Source organism: Dasypus novemcinctus, chromosome 18, assembly GCF_030445035.2.
Source record: "Dasypus novemcinctus isolate mDasNov1 chromosome 18, mDasNov1.1.hap2, whole genome shotgun sequence".
NCBI classification, from domain to species: Eukaryota; Metazoa; Chordata; class Mammalia; order Cingulata; family Dasypodidae; genus Dasypus; species Dasypus novemcinctus.
Window position 1 is genome coordinate 52,681,689 of NC_080690.1, and position 19,184 is coordinate 52,700,872.

Here is a 19,184-nt window from a genome sequence, read left to right on the forward strand (position 1 = left end):
TTATTACAGGGAGTTGTGACTTAATTTTGTCTCCATCACCAGAGAATACACCGTTCCTACAGTGCCTGTCAAAGTCTAGCATCTCGTAGGCGCTCAGTATTTCAGTATTCGATTTCCATGATAAATTCATAAAGAGGCAGCAGCCCCCTCCAGCTCAGAGGCCAAGTGGTAATGGAGAATCAGGGTAGCCCTGCGGGCTCTGGCCGCCTGTCCTACACTCCTGCCCTAGTTGTCCCACGTGGACGTTCCTCAGTATTCGGCGAAGGCGGCTCAGAGCCGACCCCCGCGGGGCTCGCTGGAGAGGAGGGTCTGCTGGGAGCCACAGATCCGCGGCCGCCCCGGCGTCCGCCTAGGGCGGGGGCGGGTCCGGCCCATGGACGTCACATCCGGTGTACACAGCCGGTCGGGGCGGTACGCAGGAGGCCGGGGCGCGACGCAGGTGAGGAGTGGGCGCGGGTCGGCGCGAGCCGGGTAGGTGGTGAGCAGTGGGCTGCGGCCAGAGCTGGCAACAGGACGAGCCCGTGGGGTGTGGTTTCCTTCGCGGCCTCGAGGCTGTGGGTTCTCGCCCCTTGCCCGGCCGCTGTGGAGGACGCCGGGCTCTGGGGGCGCTGGCCGGGCGGACGGAAGCCCAGAGGGACCTTCTGATGCGTACCCAAGACGAGGGTCGCTGTCGGGACCCTGCGGACGCCAGGCAGGCGGAGGGAGTTGGCACCCGTCAGCCGCTGGAGGGGGAAGCGCTCCCTCGGGCTGCCGCCGCCAGGGCCGCGGAGGTCGGGCAACCACCACGACCCACTCCCGGAAGCCCGCGGTGCAGCCCGCCGAGGGGCGGCGGCCTGTGGGCAGTGGGAGACTGAGGTGCACGGGCGCTGGCAGAGGACGCGGCCCTCACGCCGCCCCGCGGCTGACCGGCTGGCTGTGCGTACCTTCTGCCCCCCCCACACGCCGTGCCGGCTGCGGAGCAACGCGGTTTTTCTGGCCCTGCTGAGCCCGTGGGCGCAGTCCGGTGGGTTAGGGTCCGTGGGGGCTCAGGAGGCGGGACTGAGGATGGAGGACCCACGTCCGTGGGGCGAGCGCAAGTGTAGGGGTGTGTTTTCCTGCTCCGCGCCGTGCGAGTAAAGAAGCATGCCTGGTTGGCATGATAAGAATTTTGTTTATATCCCTTACAAAATTTGCCAGATAAAACTCAGCCTTTGGGGTGGGTGAGTGGCCTAATTTGAAAATAGTTTGCTTTTTTCTCCTCTGATTATAAAAGTAATTCATTCTGCTTGAAAACATCAGGCAACACAAATAATTTAAGGGGGAAATAAGAATCACTCTCCAACTACTGCTAATGTTTTCATGATATCAGTAAATGTAGAAATGTATATCACTTTTACTGATTTCATAATATACCATCATATACCATAATTTAACGAAGCCCAATTGATGAACATTTAAGGTTGTTTCCAGTTTATTACAATTATAAACAAATCTGTCAAAATGATTTGTCTGATTATTGTCTTAAGATAAATTTACAAATGGGGTCCAAGGTAAACTTTTTACATTTTTTAAAGTGTGTGTTTTTGTCTTTTTTTTTCCTGGACATGTTTGAAAAATTCTTCACCCAGTGTTACAAAAAAACAACTATATTTGCTTCTCATTATTTCATGGTTTTATTTTTTTACTTTTAGCTGTTTAATTGACTTACATTTTATTTTTCATTTAAGATATGAAATATTTTCTTAAAGGCTAGTCATTTGTCCCAATTTTATTGAATAACTATAACTGCCATTTAAACATATTTTAAACCTAAAGTTCTAAATATGTGTTTGTAAAGGGCTACTTAAAATTTTTATGTCTAGATTTTGCCTATATTAAAACGTTTTCAAGTTCCATTCATAGTATGGTATTTTTTTTAATGACTTTCCAAGTTCAGCAAATGTTTTTATGTTTGAGATTTATTTCCTTTTTCTCTCTAAAGGAAAAAGTTTAGATAGCTCTTTGCTCTTTCATTTGTTTTCTTGCTGACAAGATATACTCCATATGGAGAGTTCAGATTTGTTGTGGCAACTTTTCAGTTTGGTATTTGAGATTCTAATCTTCCTCTATTTTTGCACATGAATACGTAGGTTAGCATTGGAGACCAAGATAGAATAGTTCTCAGATTCCCTTGGCAAGCCTAGATTTTTCAATCTAAAATTATCTCTGGATTTTTGGAAGACTGCATGTTTTAAGCATCCTTTTTTTTTTTCCTCTTAAGCTAGTTGCACATGATTCCACAGAAAATATTACTAAAAGTTTATTCTGTTGAAAACCTGAAGCCTAATACACCTTGAACTTTATATCAAGCACATCTTCCAAATTTATAGGAAAATAATTGTATCTGAGAGCTGACAGGCTGTGATATTACCTGGGTTGTGTGTCCATTCTTTACTTTTCCTTCCTGTGACTTTGTCGAAAATGATGACCTTCCCAGGTGGAGAAAGAATATTGGTTTAAAAAACGAATTGATTTATCTTAGAGTTACAGAAAAAGCTGGATGCCATTTTCTCTTAGCGTAAGTTCACAGAGAGCCTGTTTTTCCCTTATTCAATCTGAAAGCTGAGTGTGTCGGGTAGTCCCTCAAATGTTTCTGTCTACTGAAACTATCCTCTTGAGTTGAGGGTTCTCTAATTGGTGGATGCAGTGGCCGTTGCTTATTCATTTCCCTTGATCTTGGCCATAAACATTTGTCATGATTAGCCATTCTTTCTTTTTTTAAAATTTTATTTAAAATTTTAAAAAATTTATTACCATCCCCCCTTGCCACCTGAGCTTGCTGTCTGCTCTCTGTGTCCATTCGCTCTGCGCTCTTCTGTGTCTGCTTGTCTACTCTTCAGGAGGCACCAGGAACTGGTCCTGGGAGAGAGGCAACCAATTGCCTGAGCCACCTCAGCTCCCTGGTTTTGTTGTGTCTCTCATTGTCTTTCCTCTGTGTCTCTTTGTTGTTGTTGTTGTTGTTACTGCGTCCTCTTGTGTCAACTTGTGGCACAGGCCAGCTCTCCATGGTGTGGGCTAGCTCACCTTCACCAGGAGGCCCCGGGAACCACACCAGGGACCTCCTCTGTGGTAGATGGAAGCCCAGGCACTTGAGTCACATCTGCTTCCCAGCCATTCTTTCTTGCTGTTGTGAATCTTCTCTCCCTCTGCCTTCTTGACATGGAGCTATTTTTGGCCATTTTCTTAACTTCGTAACTGTTTTTTTTCACTTGTTTTTGCTGACTTTTCATCTCACATCTGCCTGGGACCATTTTCTAAGGTCTAGTTGCATGTCCCTCCTCTTCCCCGGTATACCCTCCTTTTCGCTGATCTCATATGTGACTTTTAGGTAGAGTACCACTTCACCCGCCAGCCTTCACTCAGTGACCCCAATTCAGACTTTTCTGCAAGTCAGGTCTTTATATGATCCCTGGACATATACCTGAGGCAGTACTTTTTTCCTGGTGATGGAGCCTTCATCCTTTCCCAAACTGGCCTGTTCTTCTTGGCCCCATGTTTCTTGCCAGCTATTTCATTCGAATTCTTCCTCTGTTCAAGTTGTAATTGCCCTTTCTTTCTACCCGTGCACCTTGATTTAAACTTTGTACTGTGTACCTTTATTCTAAGAGATTTGAGACATAACCCAGTCTTACTCTGGATGAGAAAGATGAGACCCAGTGACTTTGGTCATGAATTTCATCAGTACACATTTATGTAGCACTTACAGTAAGTTACTGTACTAAATGCTAGAGATACAGAGCTGAAAGGCACAGCCTGTGGGGAAGAAAGCTAAATAAGCAATTGCCGTAAAGTCTTTTAAGTGCCTAGAAGGGGGAGACTCTAGATATACTCTGCCAGGTTTCAGAGATCTTGCTCATCTTCTTCACTGCTGTATCTCCAAGGCCAAGAACAAGTGTTCAATAAACAATTAAATATTTGTTGAATTAATGAGCAATCATCTGAGAATGAACTCAGAATAAAAGTTACACAAATTAGCAATCTGTAGAAAAGATAGAAGCTAAGAGACATTTTATAAATATGTTTTGAAGGATTTCAGGGAAAACTTTATATTCAACCAAATTGACCCAGCTTTAACCCCAGGAAGGCATGATTGGAATGTGTTTGTAGTCAGAAAGCTTAACCTAAATTTTATAACCTAAGAAGAAAGAACTGACTTTCTAAAAGGAAAGGAGTAGAATAGTTGGGGTGGATATTGTGGTAGGGAGTCCAAGAGAAGAATTGGTTGATATGTCTGTAGGACTGCTTGGGAGCTCCTGACTAGAGGAGCTGTGTGTGCAGCATGCTCTACCAAACAACTGGGTGTGTTTTTGTTGGTCCCTTTGATGTGAGGATCTTTCCCTTACACTTTGCTTCCCTGGTACACCTGATACTCTCTGTTGGGAATACGGATTCACATGCAGATTTCTTGTTAAGGAGAGAATGTGAGTGATTGAGGATCTACCTAGGTCAGATCCTGGTTTTGAGATGCTGGTTTAACCTCTCACTTTTTCCGTCTGTAGAATGGGGATAATAATAGCACCTTCCTCCTGGTGTTCCTGGGAGCGCATTTAGCACCTGCTTGCCATCTAGTAGTACTCAGCGTGTGTTAGCTCATCTTGTAATTTGTCAGTCCATCTTTGAGTTTAGATAGCCCAAATTAATCCCCCTGAACTTTCTTGCTCCCGGGTGCACTGCCAAAGCTGAGAACCAGATAGTGAGAAGTGATAGACAGGCTCTTCCCATACTGCTTCTTTAAGGACTACAGTTGGCAGGAAAGACTTCCTGGAGAAGTACTGTGAGAAAAAGTGAATGAGTCCAGCACCACAGTAAAGGGAGAGGACTTTTCAGGTATGGGTGTCACATGTACCAAGGTATACATGTCCAGTGTCCAGTTCTCTGCCTCTTCATTTAGCCTGCACACTGCTGCAAGGCTAACCATTGATGTCTTTCATATGTTCAAAGGCCTTTTATGACTGTTGTGTCCTGAAGTCCAAACTCTCTAAGATCCTTTGATTCCATGAAACTATCTTGGGTTAAAATGTTTAAAAAAAAAAAGTGCATCTTAGAATTGAATAAAAACAATATAGGTGCAGATATGGATCAAACTCCAAGAAATAGTTTTTGTTTTTTTAAAGATTTATTTTATTTCTCTCCACTTCCCCCCATTGTCTGCTCTCTGTGTCCATTTGCTATGTGTTCTTCTGCGTCTGCTTGCATTATCTGGTGGTGCTGGGAAACTCTCTCTTTTTCGTTGCGTCATCTTGCTACGTCAGCGGTACCACTCCTGGGCGGGCTGTGCTTTTTTCACACGGGGTGACTCTCCTTGCGGGACAACCCTGCATGGCACGGCACTCCTTGCGCACAGCAGCACTGCATGTGGGCCAGCTTACCACATGGGTCAAGAGGCCATGGGGATCAAACCCTGGGCCTTCCTTATGGTAGACAGATGCTCTATCAGTTGAGCCATGTCCGCTTCCCAAGAAATACTGTTCAATGAAAAAAACAAGTTGCAGAACAAGGTATATAATATGTGCCCATTTATGTTTTTAAAAAGAATGTAGATAAATATTACATAGGTTTATAAGTGTGGGGCAAAACTTGAAATGATAGAAAAGAAGCTGGTAGCTGTGGTTGCTTTATTTTCCTGCTAGATACATAACAATTTTTATTAAAGTATGTTAAGTTAAAAGGCATAGGGTATCTATAGCATATAATAAAATAAAAATACATATAAATATGATACATAGAAAGTTGTAGGAATGCTGGATTCAAACAAATCACTCTGAATATTTAGCAAATATTCAACATAATTTAACTATTAGTCATATGATATTAAACAATTATTATTGAACTTAATGTAATAAACTGTAAGTAAGTTTAAAAAAAAAAAAAAAAGGCAAAGAACAAAACAAAAAAATGCCCATGTTTAGCAGTGGTTGCTTTTGGAATGAAGCCCCAGAAATCCAGGCTGCTAGTCTTAGTTTTCTCTTGCATACTCTTTTTGTATGGTGTGATTATTTTTACCGTATATGAATATTATATTTTCAATAAAAATTTAATGAAACTAAGTTTTTAAATGATAAATGTTTGTTGTGTACATGGCATCATTGAGAGAGAGAATGTAGCATGGATATCAATAACAAGGGCTCTGGGGAGCGGACTTGGCCCAGTGGATAGAGTGTCCATCTACCACATGGGAGGTCCACGGTTCAAACCCCGGGCTTCCTTGACCCGTGTGGAGCTGGGCCATACGCAGTGCTGATGCACGCAAGGAGTGCCCTGCCACGCAGGGGTGCCCCCTGCGTAGGGGAGCCCCACGCACAAGGAGTGTGCCCGTAAGGAGAGCCGCCCAGTGCGAAAGAAAGTTCAGCCTGCCCAGGAATGGCACCGCACACAGGGAGAGTTGATGCAGCAAGATGATGCAACAAAAAGAAACATAGATTCGCGTGCCGCTGACAACAACAGAAGTGGACAAAAAGAAGAACACACACCAAATGGACACAGAGAACAGACAACTGGGGCAGTGGGGAGGGGAGAGAAATAAATAAAAAATAAATCTTAAAAGGAAAAAAATAACAAGGAAGGGTTCAATCCAAGTCTGCTTGGATTCAAATCCTGCCTCTACCGCTTATTAGCTCTGTGATCTTGGGTAAGTCATATAACCTCTCTTTATCTCAGCTAACCCTATCTGAATATAGGGAAGGTCATAGTTTCTACCTCATGGGGTCATAGTGAGGTTTAAATGAGTTAATATTTGTAAAGTGCATAGAACAGTTCCTGGCAAGTATGGTTTTTTTTTTAATTGTCAGTGTTATAACCTGTACTGTACACTTCAATAAGTGTCTGTCATGCTTCCAATTTACCTGGTAATGGAAGGTATACAAAGCTAGTGGCCAGCAGAGGCAGCCAAGGCTGCAGGAGCTCAGGAAAGGCTCCATGGGAACTAAAGAAGTCCCAGATGGTTTCATCAGAACAGTGGATCTTATATATGAGGAACTGAGAAAAAGTGAAAGGGGAGAAAAGAGCATAAAGGGACTTGTTCCAAGGACAGTGTTTGTTCCAGACAGATGAATGCAGAAGAATTAGAGACAGGAAAGAACCTTGAGGGGACCTGAAATTGGGATATGTTATGTTATGGCATGTTATCATTTACTTGGCAGTTTTTCTTAGCATGTATAAACTAATGATGTGGTTTATAAATCACGGCATCTTCGGAGATGTACTCACCAGATGCAGTGGATGTGACATGATGATGGGGGAGCGTGTTGCTGTGGGGGGGGGGGCGAATGGGGACCTCATATTTTTTTAATGTAATATCTTTTTAAAAAATGAATAAATTTTTAAAAAATGAAAAAATAAAATAAATCACGGCATCTTAGACTCAACAAAATGCGCTAGCAACTCTACCTAGATCTTTGAAATGTCTGTAAGGTGCTCCAGGGTAATTTATTTAATGAACCCCTTTTTGTAGGACATGTGGGTTACTTCCTGGTTGATGTTTGTAGACAGTGCTGTCAGTGAGTGTCTTTGATACAGACCCTACATTTACTGTGCGATTCTAGGATTCTTTTCTGATGTAGTATCTCTTTCTCTCTAACCATTTGACTATGGTCTTTGTGTCTGGGCCACTGTCAAGATATGTGCTTTTTAAAATTGGCAGTTGGAAAGAATCAATGTGAATTATTTGAGTGTGGAATTGAAAAAACCCAATTTTCTTATTGAAAATGATGCTGGGATTAGGTGCTATTAATATGGTAATTATGACCAGGGAACCCCTGGGAGAGAGACCCCTGTGGGTAAGTAATCTTGTAATGCACTTTGAAATGTGTAGTGTGCCCTTCCTCAGCAGTGCCCATTTCTATTCTTTCTTCCAACTTGGGGCTGAGAGAAGAGGGGGTGGTGGGCAGGGAAATGGGTAGGAGGCCTGACCTTCCCTTCTGGAAGATGCAGAATAGCACTCCTTTTAGTTTGTTACCTGGACTTTGGAAGTCGGGGCCAGAGCTGCAGGAAGGTAAGTTATGTTTTTGAAAGTTGGTGTACTATGGAGTAAATTGAAAAAAAAAAAATACCAAACACATTTGTTTTGACTAGTAATAGGCGACAATGAAGAATTTCAGTAGAAGATATTCTCTTGCCTCTTTCAGAGCAGCAGCTTCCATTCACTGAGATTCAGTGTTTGTCAAGCGCTGCATTTTATGGATTTAATCCTTACCACGGTATTGAATAAACAGGCACAAGAGATGCAGTAACTTGCCTGACGTCCTAGACTGTGTAAGTGCCATTTTTTTCCTGCTAACATTTACTGAGAGTAGGAATTCAAATCTAGGTTAGTCCAACTCCCAAACCCATGTCAGCTCCTGCTCTCTTTATATTGAAGGATCTTACCTGAAAGGTAAAGACATGAGCGTTTTCTCCTATTTCTCCCATATCTCCCATTAGACTGTAAAGCTCCTTGAGAGCAGGTGCTATGTCTGTCTCATTCACTTTTGTATCCTCAGCTCTTATAGCAATGCTTGGCACATAGTAGGTACTCAATAAATGTTTGAATATGTGGTGGCGTGGCTTAGGTAAGTAGCAGAACTCAGAAGCCAGCCTGGTGGTGAACCCCTGCAGGCCTGCTCTTAGGGGCCACCTCCCTGCCTACAGTGCAGACAGGAGACTCCTGTAATTTCCTCCTTTCTAAATGTCTGACATGCTGTAATGTTTCTGGGGAGAGAGTGGTTGCTCTGGCTGTGACTTTGACTTGATGGTCTTAAGGGATGGGAAGGCTTGCTGGATGTGCAAAATCCAGTGTCACTGTTCTTTCCCAGCTTGGAAAGGGAGAGCTGCTAAAATTATCCACTGATAAAAATTTTCATGGATGATTTAAATGTTCAGAAATGGTCCTGAATCTGAAATATATTTATCTAATATTTGTATAATTCTTCTCTAGCAAAAGAATAATTTCCCAATTACAGTTTGATTAACCCATTTGTATATATATAAGCTTGATAAATGCTTTTCCCCTTTTGAGGTTAATTTTAGATAGGTTCACCAAGTGTAAAGCTGTTTAGAATGAGTAGCAGTATAGAATTTTACGTTCACTTACATAACTTTCTAATGGATTCCTTAGTTTTCACTAGTCTGACTTGGTTTTACAAACCTCGAAACTTATTTTGGATAACTGAACTCAAGCTAGACTTCAACAGAGATGAATGGATCAGGCCTTTTCACACATTAACAAAAATAAAATGCAGGTTTTCAGTACGTGTAGAATATCAGAATTTTTTTTAAGAAATTGGGTTTAGAAAAATGATATCAATGATTTTTTAGTTTTAAAAAATAGTTTACTTAAAAGAAGTTATTCTCATTCCCTGATTTACCCTTGAATTCGTATCAACAGCACATTTTGTTGTTGCAATATTTTCATGGTGCTTGGGTGCAACTGATGTGAAAATTTTTAATGATACAAGACCATTTTAGTCTACCATAAAATTTTGCTTTACTTGAGCAAACTTTTTCAAAAGTCTGAGAGCTCACCCTTTGGTGATATGTAGTTAGGGTGTTTGTTGACAAAACCTTTCTTGGCAGGGCTTGCTTTTTTCCCCCTTCTTTTCAAAGTCTATTTAACAAGGAATTTTTTTGGAGGGGGCAAGGATGGGGGATGCTCTTTCAAAAGTTCTAACACAAGTTTTTTTTTCTCACTTTTTTTTATTGGAGCAATTGTAGGTTTACAGAAAAATCATGCATGAAGTAGAGTTCACATATAAAGTTTTCCATCTTACCAACATTTTGCTTTAGTGTGGTACGTTTGTTAGAATTGATGAAACATTACTTTTGTAAGTACATTATTGAATTTAGTCCATTGTTTACCTTAGGGTTAACTCTTGTGTTGTATAGTTCTATTATGGTAGCATATATATAGCCTAAAAATAATCATTTTTTCCACTTTCAGGTGTACAGCTCAGCTAACATTAATTTTTATTTGTGGTGGGTTTTTTTTTAACGTCAGTATGTTTTGAGAGTTAGTCTTTTGGCTTCATGAGAAGACTAAGTACCAGTCTTACAATACGTTAAATTAATTTATTATCAGAAAATCAGATAGTTAGCTAGATCTGTCCTCAGCAGGACCAAGTAATAGTGGATTTTTTTTCATAAACTATTCACTATATTCCTTTGTATGAAACTGAGTATGTGGTGATTACCATCCATTTATTTTTTCTACTTATTTATATACTGACTTTAAAAAAAAAAACAAAAAAACAAAAACCTTCAATTTAAGTAAATGTAAATCTGTGCTTCCAAGATTATTTGACATATTTATAAATTGTTTGATCTGTTTTTTTAAAAGTTGTGTTGTTTTGAAAGTAAATTTCAGCTCTTTTGACTTCCTGATTAGAAAATTTTTCATTAGCTTAAACAAAATTATCAGTTGTTTTCTAGATCCACTGATGATAACTTGCTTTGTTTGTATAGAGGAACCTCATATTTTGTGGTGATAAATTGTTAAAAGTATCATTGTGGGATGGCAATTTCTTCCCCATTAGACTGAAAACTCCTTGTGAGCAGATGTAGCTGCCTTGTTCACTGCTGTATCTCTTGAGCATGCGGGCATAGCTCACAGGGTTCACCTGTGTCAGTGAGGGAGATGCATCTTTATTTTAACTGTGAAAGAGTCTAGCATTGAGAAGAATTTTTAAATCTTTTTTTTTTTTTTTTTTGTCTAGTCAGTGTTGGATAACACAGGCTTCAGATTTTGTCAATCAGTTATTTAGTGATTTTTTTTTTTTTTAGGTACTGGGGCCAAGGATTGAACCCTGGACCTTGTATGTGGGAAGCCAATGCTCAACCAGGGATTGTTGTTTGTTTTTTTATTTTTGGAATGCACCAGGGACCGAACCCAGGACCTCCCATGTGGGAAGCAGGCTCTCAACCACTTGAGCCATATCTGCTCCCAGTAATGTTTTAACATTAGTTAACAGTAGTTTTCATTGCCACTTCGTGACTAGAGAAAAGTAGTTTAATCTTGACTTCCTTAAAACTCTTTGACCATTTTAATTCTGATAGGACTTTAATATTTTAGGAGTTTTTGCAGGAGTCTTCAAATTAACATTTGTTAGTGTTAATTCTTTGGGAGCATTTCTGTGTAACAGGCTATTGTTCAGTTTTGCACACGTATTTCTTTTGGGGCATTCTCCCAGACACAGAAATAATCTGGGTTTGCTGGACTCAGAATTGTCACTTCCTTTCCTCAGGCCTTGGCTCTACATGCGTGCCTTTCCATGTTGATGTTTTAAAGATATCCTGCTCAGTGATTTGTGTTCAGGAAACTAGGCTGTGATTACTTTTGTTTCTGCTTTGTGAACTTCCTCCCCCACTTCCTTTTTTTATGGAGCCACTACAGGAAATGAGGCGGTTCCTGGCTGGCTGCTGTTAGGCACTGATTTTGGGTGGCAGAGAGCAAGGTGTTAGGGCCTGAGCCATTTAAAGCATTTTCCCTTTTTGTCTTTTCACTACATTTTTCTTCTGTGAATCAGAGGAACATGATTTTCTGATTGGGTTGAGATGATGTCATACCTTTCTCAGCCTTGGGGTGGTGGGGTTGCTGCTCAACAAGATGGCTGCACTTTTGTGAAGGTGGTGAGGAGTTTTCTGGTGATAACAATAGAGGTGAAACATGGTGGCCCAGTGGCTCAGATGTGGTCAAAGATGAACAGCTTGGTATGAGCAAAGAGTGGATGAGGAGACCTGTCACAGGTAAGTCTGGAAAGGTAGATTCTGGTTACCTTCTAGAGAACCTTAATGAGCTTTGATGTGGACCTCAGCCTCTGGCTCTCTCCTTCTCTGAACTCAAGGCATTTGTTCTCTAAACCATTACCATCTCTTACCATCTCCTTTCCAGTGGTATCTCTTAATGTCTGTGGACCTGTTATGACTTAATTTGTGGGGCAATGTCTATATCATCTTCCCAGGAAGAAGTAACTTTTTACACATAGTAACTTGAATATGGAAAGTGCTTAAAGCTTTTTTTTGTCTGGGTTTCTCAACAGCAACCCTATTTACAATTTGTACTAGGTAATTATTTGTTGTTGGGAGCTGTCCTGTGCATTGTAGGATGTCTAGCAGCATCCTTGGACTCTACCTACTAGATATAACTAGCTTCCCCAGTTTTTTGTTTTTAAGATTTATTTATTTATTTCTCACCCCTTCTCTCCCCTCCCCCACCCCAGGTGTCTGTTCTCTGTGTCTGTTTGCTGCGTGTTCTTTGTCCGCTTCTGTTGTTGTCAGCGACATGGGAATCTGTTTCTTTTTGTTGTGTCATCTTGTTGTGTCAGCTCTCCGTGTGTGGTGCCATTCCTGGGCAGGCTGAACTTTTCTTTTGTGCTGGGCGGCTCTCCTTACGGGGCACACTCCTTGCGTGTGGGGCTCCCCTGCACGGGGACACCCCTGCGTGGCACGGCACTCCTTGGGCGCATCAGCACTGCCCGCGGGCCAGCTCCTCACAGGTCAAGGAGGCCCGGGGTTTGAACCGCTGACCTCCCATGTGGTAGACGGACGCCCTAACCACTGGGCCAAGTCTGCTTCCCAGCTTCCCCAGTTTTGACAAACAAAAATGTGTCCAGACCTTGACCTTGCTGGATATCGGAGGGAGTAGTGGGGGAAGAAGAGGCAAAATCCTTCCTGTCCCCACTTGTTGAAAACCATTGTGCTAAAGGATGAAATGAAGTGGATTGTTTAGTTCCTTGGGATTGGAGCCATTATTTAGTTTCAATTCCATTGTCTGATATTCTCATACATTCTTAGTTTTCCACTTAGATTTTGCTTTTCCCTATCAACCAGATTTGAGGTATATGTTTTGTATGCTCTCATGGAAAGATCTGGGACCCAAGTATCTGGCATTTGGGTTTCTGGTCCTCATGCTTGGTTTCAGAAGACTCTCTAGTTCCTCAGAGGCTGAATAGTGTTAGGATAGGGGTTGGAATGAAGAACATTTGGGATGTTACATAATGATAGCAAACAATTCTGGAAAGTTGCTTTAGTCCAGGCACTGTGGTAAACGAGATTGTTGGGATTGAATGTATAGGGTAAAAAGGTGAGGTAACAAGACAGGGACCATTTGGGATGCCACCTTAGGTTTAGGCTCAGTGCCTTTAACCAAGGCAGTAAATGCAGCAGGAGGAGCAGGGAATGGAAGGGTGACCATGTAAAATTTGAAGGGCCTGAGGAGATTTGCAGGGTCTGAACTGGAGAGTTGATCTTGGGGGTCATTACCAGTAAATATGGGTATGATCTCCTAAAGAGAGGTCTGTTCACGTTTCTTTTCATTGCTCTAGCTTAATTTCCTGTCCATTGAAAGCCTTCAGCTTTATCTTAAGAATGATAAACAGAATGTCATGATCTAGAGGTATTTGACAGAGGTTATATAGTGCAGTACTGGAAAGCTAGCCTCTGAAGGCAGACTACCAAACTACTTAGCTTTGTTGGTGGCTACACCTTAAGCACGTGACCTCAGAGAACTCACTTAACTTCCACTTTAGGTGGCTCACCTACCTCACAGGGTCATTGTGAGAATTCAGAGATGACACATGAATCGAGTGTAGCACAGTGTCTGCCACTTTGTGTTCAGTTAATGTCAGCTGTTTTTATTTTAGGACTGTAGTGAGGATTAAGTGAGATTATGTACGTACAGCTCCAGGGTTAATGCTTGGCATGTTGTATGCATTTAATGAATGGTCTTCTTTGTTGAGTATTTGTGTGAACATGGCATCTCATAAGCAGTCTTTTTTTTTAAACAGACCCTTGTTTTTAAGCACTTTGTCTCTGTGGATGGTAGGATTTGACTGGATGCTGTACAGAAAGAACTATTAAATAAGTACCAAGCATGAGCTAATCATTCAGCAAATAATTACTGAGTGAATACAATATGTTTAGTACTCTGGGAATATATTGAATGAGTTTAGTGATCTTGGGGTTTGGAGGTGGCAAGGAAGAGCAGACAAAACTGGTAGGCATTATATAGTATGTTACAATATTAAGGTTAATGCTAAGATAAGGCTAAAACCAGTATTTTCGTAGCACACGGAAACCCGTCTAGCTCACTCTTTATTGAGATGGCTTCCCAGAGGAGGTGATGTCTGGGTTAGACATCCAGGATGAGTACAAGGAAGCCAGGAGAGCTTTCCAGGCAGAGGGAACCAAATGTGTATTGGCATTGAGAAGGAAAATGGCACACCCAGGAATTGGGCAGTGTTGGGCAAAGGTGGAGGGTGGAAGAAAGTTGGGAGAGAATGGTGGCAAGTCATTAACACATTTTAAGCAAAAGAGTAGCATGATTACTTTGACCTTAAAACAAACACACAGCAGCCAGGAGGGGAGCAGCTCTGGTATCTGGAAGATCACTTACGAGCTCCTCTGTAATTCAGACAAAACATAAAGATGGTAAAAGCTTTGTATTGATAGAAGACTAAATGACTTATTGAATGGGTAGGAGAGTGAGGGGTAGAGGATTGTTCAAATAGGTGGCATTCACTAGTTCTGGGAAGGAACACTGAGACAATTGGGAGAGCTGGTGTTGTACATTTGATTTGGGGACTTGTCCAGTGGACAGTTGGACATTCGGGGTCTGGAGCAAATGAGAACGATCTGGGTGAGAGAGATGGATTTGGAAATCCTCCCAGGGAGAATATGTAGATCTATCTTATAAACAGAGAGGGCCCAGCATAGAGCTCTGAGGAACCACAGCACTTGTCAGAGAAGAAGTATCTCAAATAAGGCAGCAACAAATGGCCAAAGAGCTAGGATAACTAGCCTTTTTTTTCCCTCCCATTTCAGCACCTACAGAGTTGCTTCAGTCTTTTTTTTTTTTTTTTTTACTTTTTATTGTGGTAGCATATATACAACACAAGAATTTCCTATTGTAACCACTTTCATGTGTGTGTTTCAGTGATAACCAGTCACATTCACAGTTTTGTGTACCACTTTTCACCATCCAGTACCAAAACGTTTTCTTCATCTCAAACAGAAACTCTTGTGTTAAGCAATAATTCTCCATTCCTGCCCCCCCCCCATGCTTTTAAAAATATGTTACCATGTAAGGGATCCAAAAAAGTAGAGTTCTAGGGAGAGAACAAAGGACTGAATCTTTCAAGCATTTTCTCTTGCATGATAGGAATTTTAAATTCATGAATGTTGAGAATAAAATTCTTCAAAGCATTTTTGTGGACTGCATCTCTAAATATGGCTTGTGTCATTCTGAACTGACTAAAACCACAGAAATAGATGAGTTTTGAACTTCATAGACAATAACTTCACTAATCTGCCAAAAGAATTTCCTGTAACGTCTCTGCATGATCAAGGGTAGATTTACATTTTTATAGACTGGAGAGGAGAGAAAATTTTTGGTATTTTTTTTTTCTCCGAAGAGAGACTTGTTTGTGGACTGTTTCTTTCTCTATATTTTTAAAATTTTTATTGTGGTAACATGCATAACAAAATTTTAACTTTTTAACTACTTTCATGTACCATTCAGTGATACTAATTACTGTGATAAATATGATGCGCTGTCATCACCACCATCCATTACCAAAACATTTTTATCATCCCAAACAAACTCTGTACCCATTAAACAATAACTCTCCATCTCCCTTTATCCCATGCCTGCCCAGTCCCTGATAACATGTAATCTACTTTCTGTCTCTGTATTTATTTATTCTACGTATGTCATAGTGAAATTATACAATATTTGTCCTTTTGAGTCTGGCTTATTTCATTCAACATGATGTCTTTAATGTTCATTCATGCTGTTTCATTTTCAGAACTTCATTCCTTTTTAAGGCTGAATAATTTTCCATTCTGTGTATATACATTTTTTTAATCCGTTCATCTGCTTCCACTTTTTTGGCTATTGTAAATAATGCTGCTATAAACATCGGTGTAAATATACCTATTTGAGCCCCCATTTTCTACTCCTAGAATTGCTGGGTCATATGGTACTTCCCTGTGTAACTTTCTGAGAAATTGCCAAACTGTTCTACAACAGTTAGACTTAGTTTACATTCCCACCAGCAGTGTATGAGGATTTCATCTACATATTCTTTTATTGAAATATAATTTTCATACCACACAATTAACACATAAAATGTGCAATTCGGTGGTGTTTAGTATATTCTTAGAGTTGTGCGACCATCATTGCAATCAATTTTAGAGCATTTTCATCACCCTATAAAGAAACTTTGTACCCATTGGTAGTCATTCCTCATTCCCGCCATCGCTACCAGACCTAAGAAACTACTAGTCTACTTTCTGTTTCTATGGATTTTCCTCCTTTGGACATTTCATATCAATGGAATCATATACTATGTGGCCTTTTGTGTCTGACTTCTTTCATAATGTTTTCAAGCTTCTCCATGTTGTAGCATGTTTCAGTACTTTCCTTTTTATGACTGAATAATATTCTGTTATGTGGAAATACCATATTTTGTTTATATATTAGTCAGTTGATAGACATTTGGTTGCTTCAACTTTTTGGCTATTTTGATAATGTTTCTCTGAACATTTTTCACAGATGTTTTTTCTGTATAGGTTTTTGTGTGGACATATGCTTTCATTTCTCCTGGATATGTACCTAGGAATAGAATGTCTTAGTCAAATGGTAACTATATTTAACCTTTTGAGGAACTGCCAGACTGCTTTCCTAAGTGTTTGCTTCATTACATTTTACCACTAGTAGTATATTAGGGTTCCAGTTTCTCCTTATTATCACCAACACTTGGCTACATTTTGATTATAGCCTTCCTCGTGGTTGTGAAGTAATATCTTACTTGGTTTGGATCTGTATTTCTCTGATGGCTTATGATGTCATCATCTGTTCAAATGCTTACTGGCAATTTGTATATCTTCCTTGGAGAGTTCATCTATATTTGATCATTACTTGGACAAAGCCAAGTAGGTTGCAAAACCTGAGCCCATAAAGGCAAAGAGGAACATATTTGGCTACAGAAAAAAGGGAAAAAAAAGTCTGTGTCTATAGTGAAAGATTCCATAAACAGATGTAAAAGATAAAGGACTGGCTCCCCAGAGAAATAGCCAGCATTCTCTGCCCAGAGCAAGCCTGAGCTCATGAGGAAGGTGTTGATGGTCTTGTTACCTGGTTGTGACTTTGGAAGCAGATTCCAGTATTTCTACCTTCTCCCTCATAGCTCATTGTGACCACTTAAGGTCACAGACATTGCAACCACTGCCGGGTCATAGCAGATCAGTGGCCAGATGGGTGGAGGGATAGCTTGCCACAGGAGTCAGTTTCCTGGATTTGCAAATAGAGTAAAATAATCAATGGTTCTTGTATTTTGGATTTATGGAGGGTCTGCCGACACACTTGGCACCATTGTGCTGAAGCCAAGTGTGCTTGTTCAGTGCTATGAACAGGCAGTGAACAAGCCACTGCTGTTCTTAACAGTTTACATGCCAGTTGGTGTGATTTATACAAGCAAATAGAGGAAAATAATTGCTAGCTGTCATTCAGACAACACAACATTATAGGAGTGGAGTGACCCTAGTTTAGGCAGGCTAGTCAGGGAAGGCCTTTCTGAGGAGGTGACATTTATTCTGAGAGCTAAATGATAATAAGGAGCATTATACCTATGAGGAAGGGAAGAGCTTTCCAGATAGGAGGGAATAGCTGTGCAAAGAACTTGATGTGTTGGAAGAACTGAAGGATGTGCAGTATGGATGTCTAGTGCCACTTTTAATGATGTTAAAATTAATCAGTGGGTTCAGGTTTTTTCCAGCCTTTAGTATAAACTTCCCCATCAAGTTTTCCCCTAACTGTTTAACAACTTTTCACCTAATTGATAATCATTGGCTAGATCCATTATTTCATTAGGGTTGCAAAATGGTGGGTTGGTTTTTTAAAAGCATTTTTTCTGTATTTATTAGCTGGTATTCTTTAATAAAGAACTTTCTCAAATAAGGTATTCTAAAAAACAGTTTTTTAATCAGAAAAGGCAGGATAAAAGGCTTGATTTTTCCCCCTTATCAGTTTTCAGAATAATAGCTCAGTCCCTTAACATCTCTACTATAAACCCACAACTTCTCTAATGAAAAACAAAACAAAATAAAACAGAAAAAACATTGTTTTCAAGTTGACTCCTGGGTCCTTTTGATGTGAGCTTGGTAGTCTTATATTGGTTCCCTACTTTCTGCCATGCCAAGAAATCCTGGGCATATCCTATTCATTTCCTATTTCAGATTTGGAATCAAGCATGTCTTTAAGGAGCTTTGTTATTTTTGGTGGGAAATGATTTTAGGGATATTCATTATAACTGGTATGAGAAAAAAGATAAATCATGGTTTCATACTGATATTTACAATCAAATGAAGGATTAAAGGACTTTTTTTTTTTTTTTTTTTAATGTACCAGGGCTAGGAATTGAACCTGGGATCTCATATGTGGGAATCTAGTGCTCAACCCCTGAGCTACACCGCTCCCCTGAGTTGGTATTTTCATTTGTTTGTTTTTTTTGTTCATTTTAGTTTTTAGGAGGTACCAGAGACCTTGTATATGGGGTGTAGGTGCTTAATTACTTGAGCTACATCCATTTTCCTTGATTAAAGGACTTTTATTTGATGTATTTTATATTTGTGTCCCTTGTATGATGACAGTCTTGGTTCCTAATGATATTACCACAATTGCTTGTTTGCTTACTCTATAATACATAATAGTTTCAAAATAGTACCAGTATCACCACAAATATTAAGATTGTTGAATAAGTTTAAATTTTCCTCATCTTTCCTTTTCTCCTTGGGATTATATATACACCAGAGGGAGGTACATAGCATTGTTTTAAAAACACTTGAATTAATCCTTTCTGAGGGTTACGCACCAACTTGATAAATATTTAGGTTCCTTCTTTTGTTTTTTTTTTAGGACTTTTTTTAACATTTCATTTTGGTTTTTTAAATTATATAAAATACTTACGGTTCTAATGATAAAACCATAAAGCACAGTAGATCAAGTGAAGTTGAAGTCTGGCTTCCCTCCTTTCCTTTGTTCTTCCCCATATCTTAGAGGTAAACTTTTTGTTGTTGTTGATTTTTGGTTTATTCTTCCATTTTTTAAAAAATATAAGCAAATATATATGTTTGTCCCCCTACACCTTACACCATCCTTGTTTTATTTCTCCTCTTGTTTTTTATCTTGGAAATCATAT

The 19,184-nt window shown here is 40.3% G+C and overlaps 1 protein-coding gene across 19 annotated transcripts in view; it reads left to right on the forward strand.

Moving 5' to 3' along the window:
- The first annotated feature begins 351 nt into the window (after positions 1-351).
- The window catches only part of GARRE1 (granule associated Rac and RHOG effector 1), a 102,697-nt gene continuing 83,864 nt past the window's right edge, over positions 352-19,184 (forward strand). For 6 of the 19 annotated variants that reach the window (XM_058280140.2, XM_058280143.2, XM_058280132.2 and 3 more), the window contains exon 1: positions 380-439. The gene's annotated coding sequence lies outside the window, so the exon portion shown is untranslated. Of the gene's footprint in view, positions 472-11,397; positions 11,734-19,184 lie in introns of those variants that run through there. The other 13 variants (XM_058280133.2, XM_058280134.2, XM_058280139.2 and 10 more) reach the window with 9 other exon arrangements.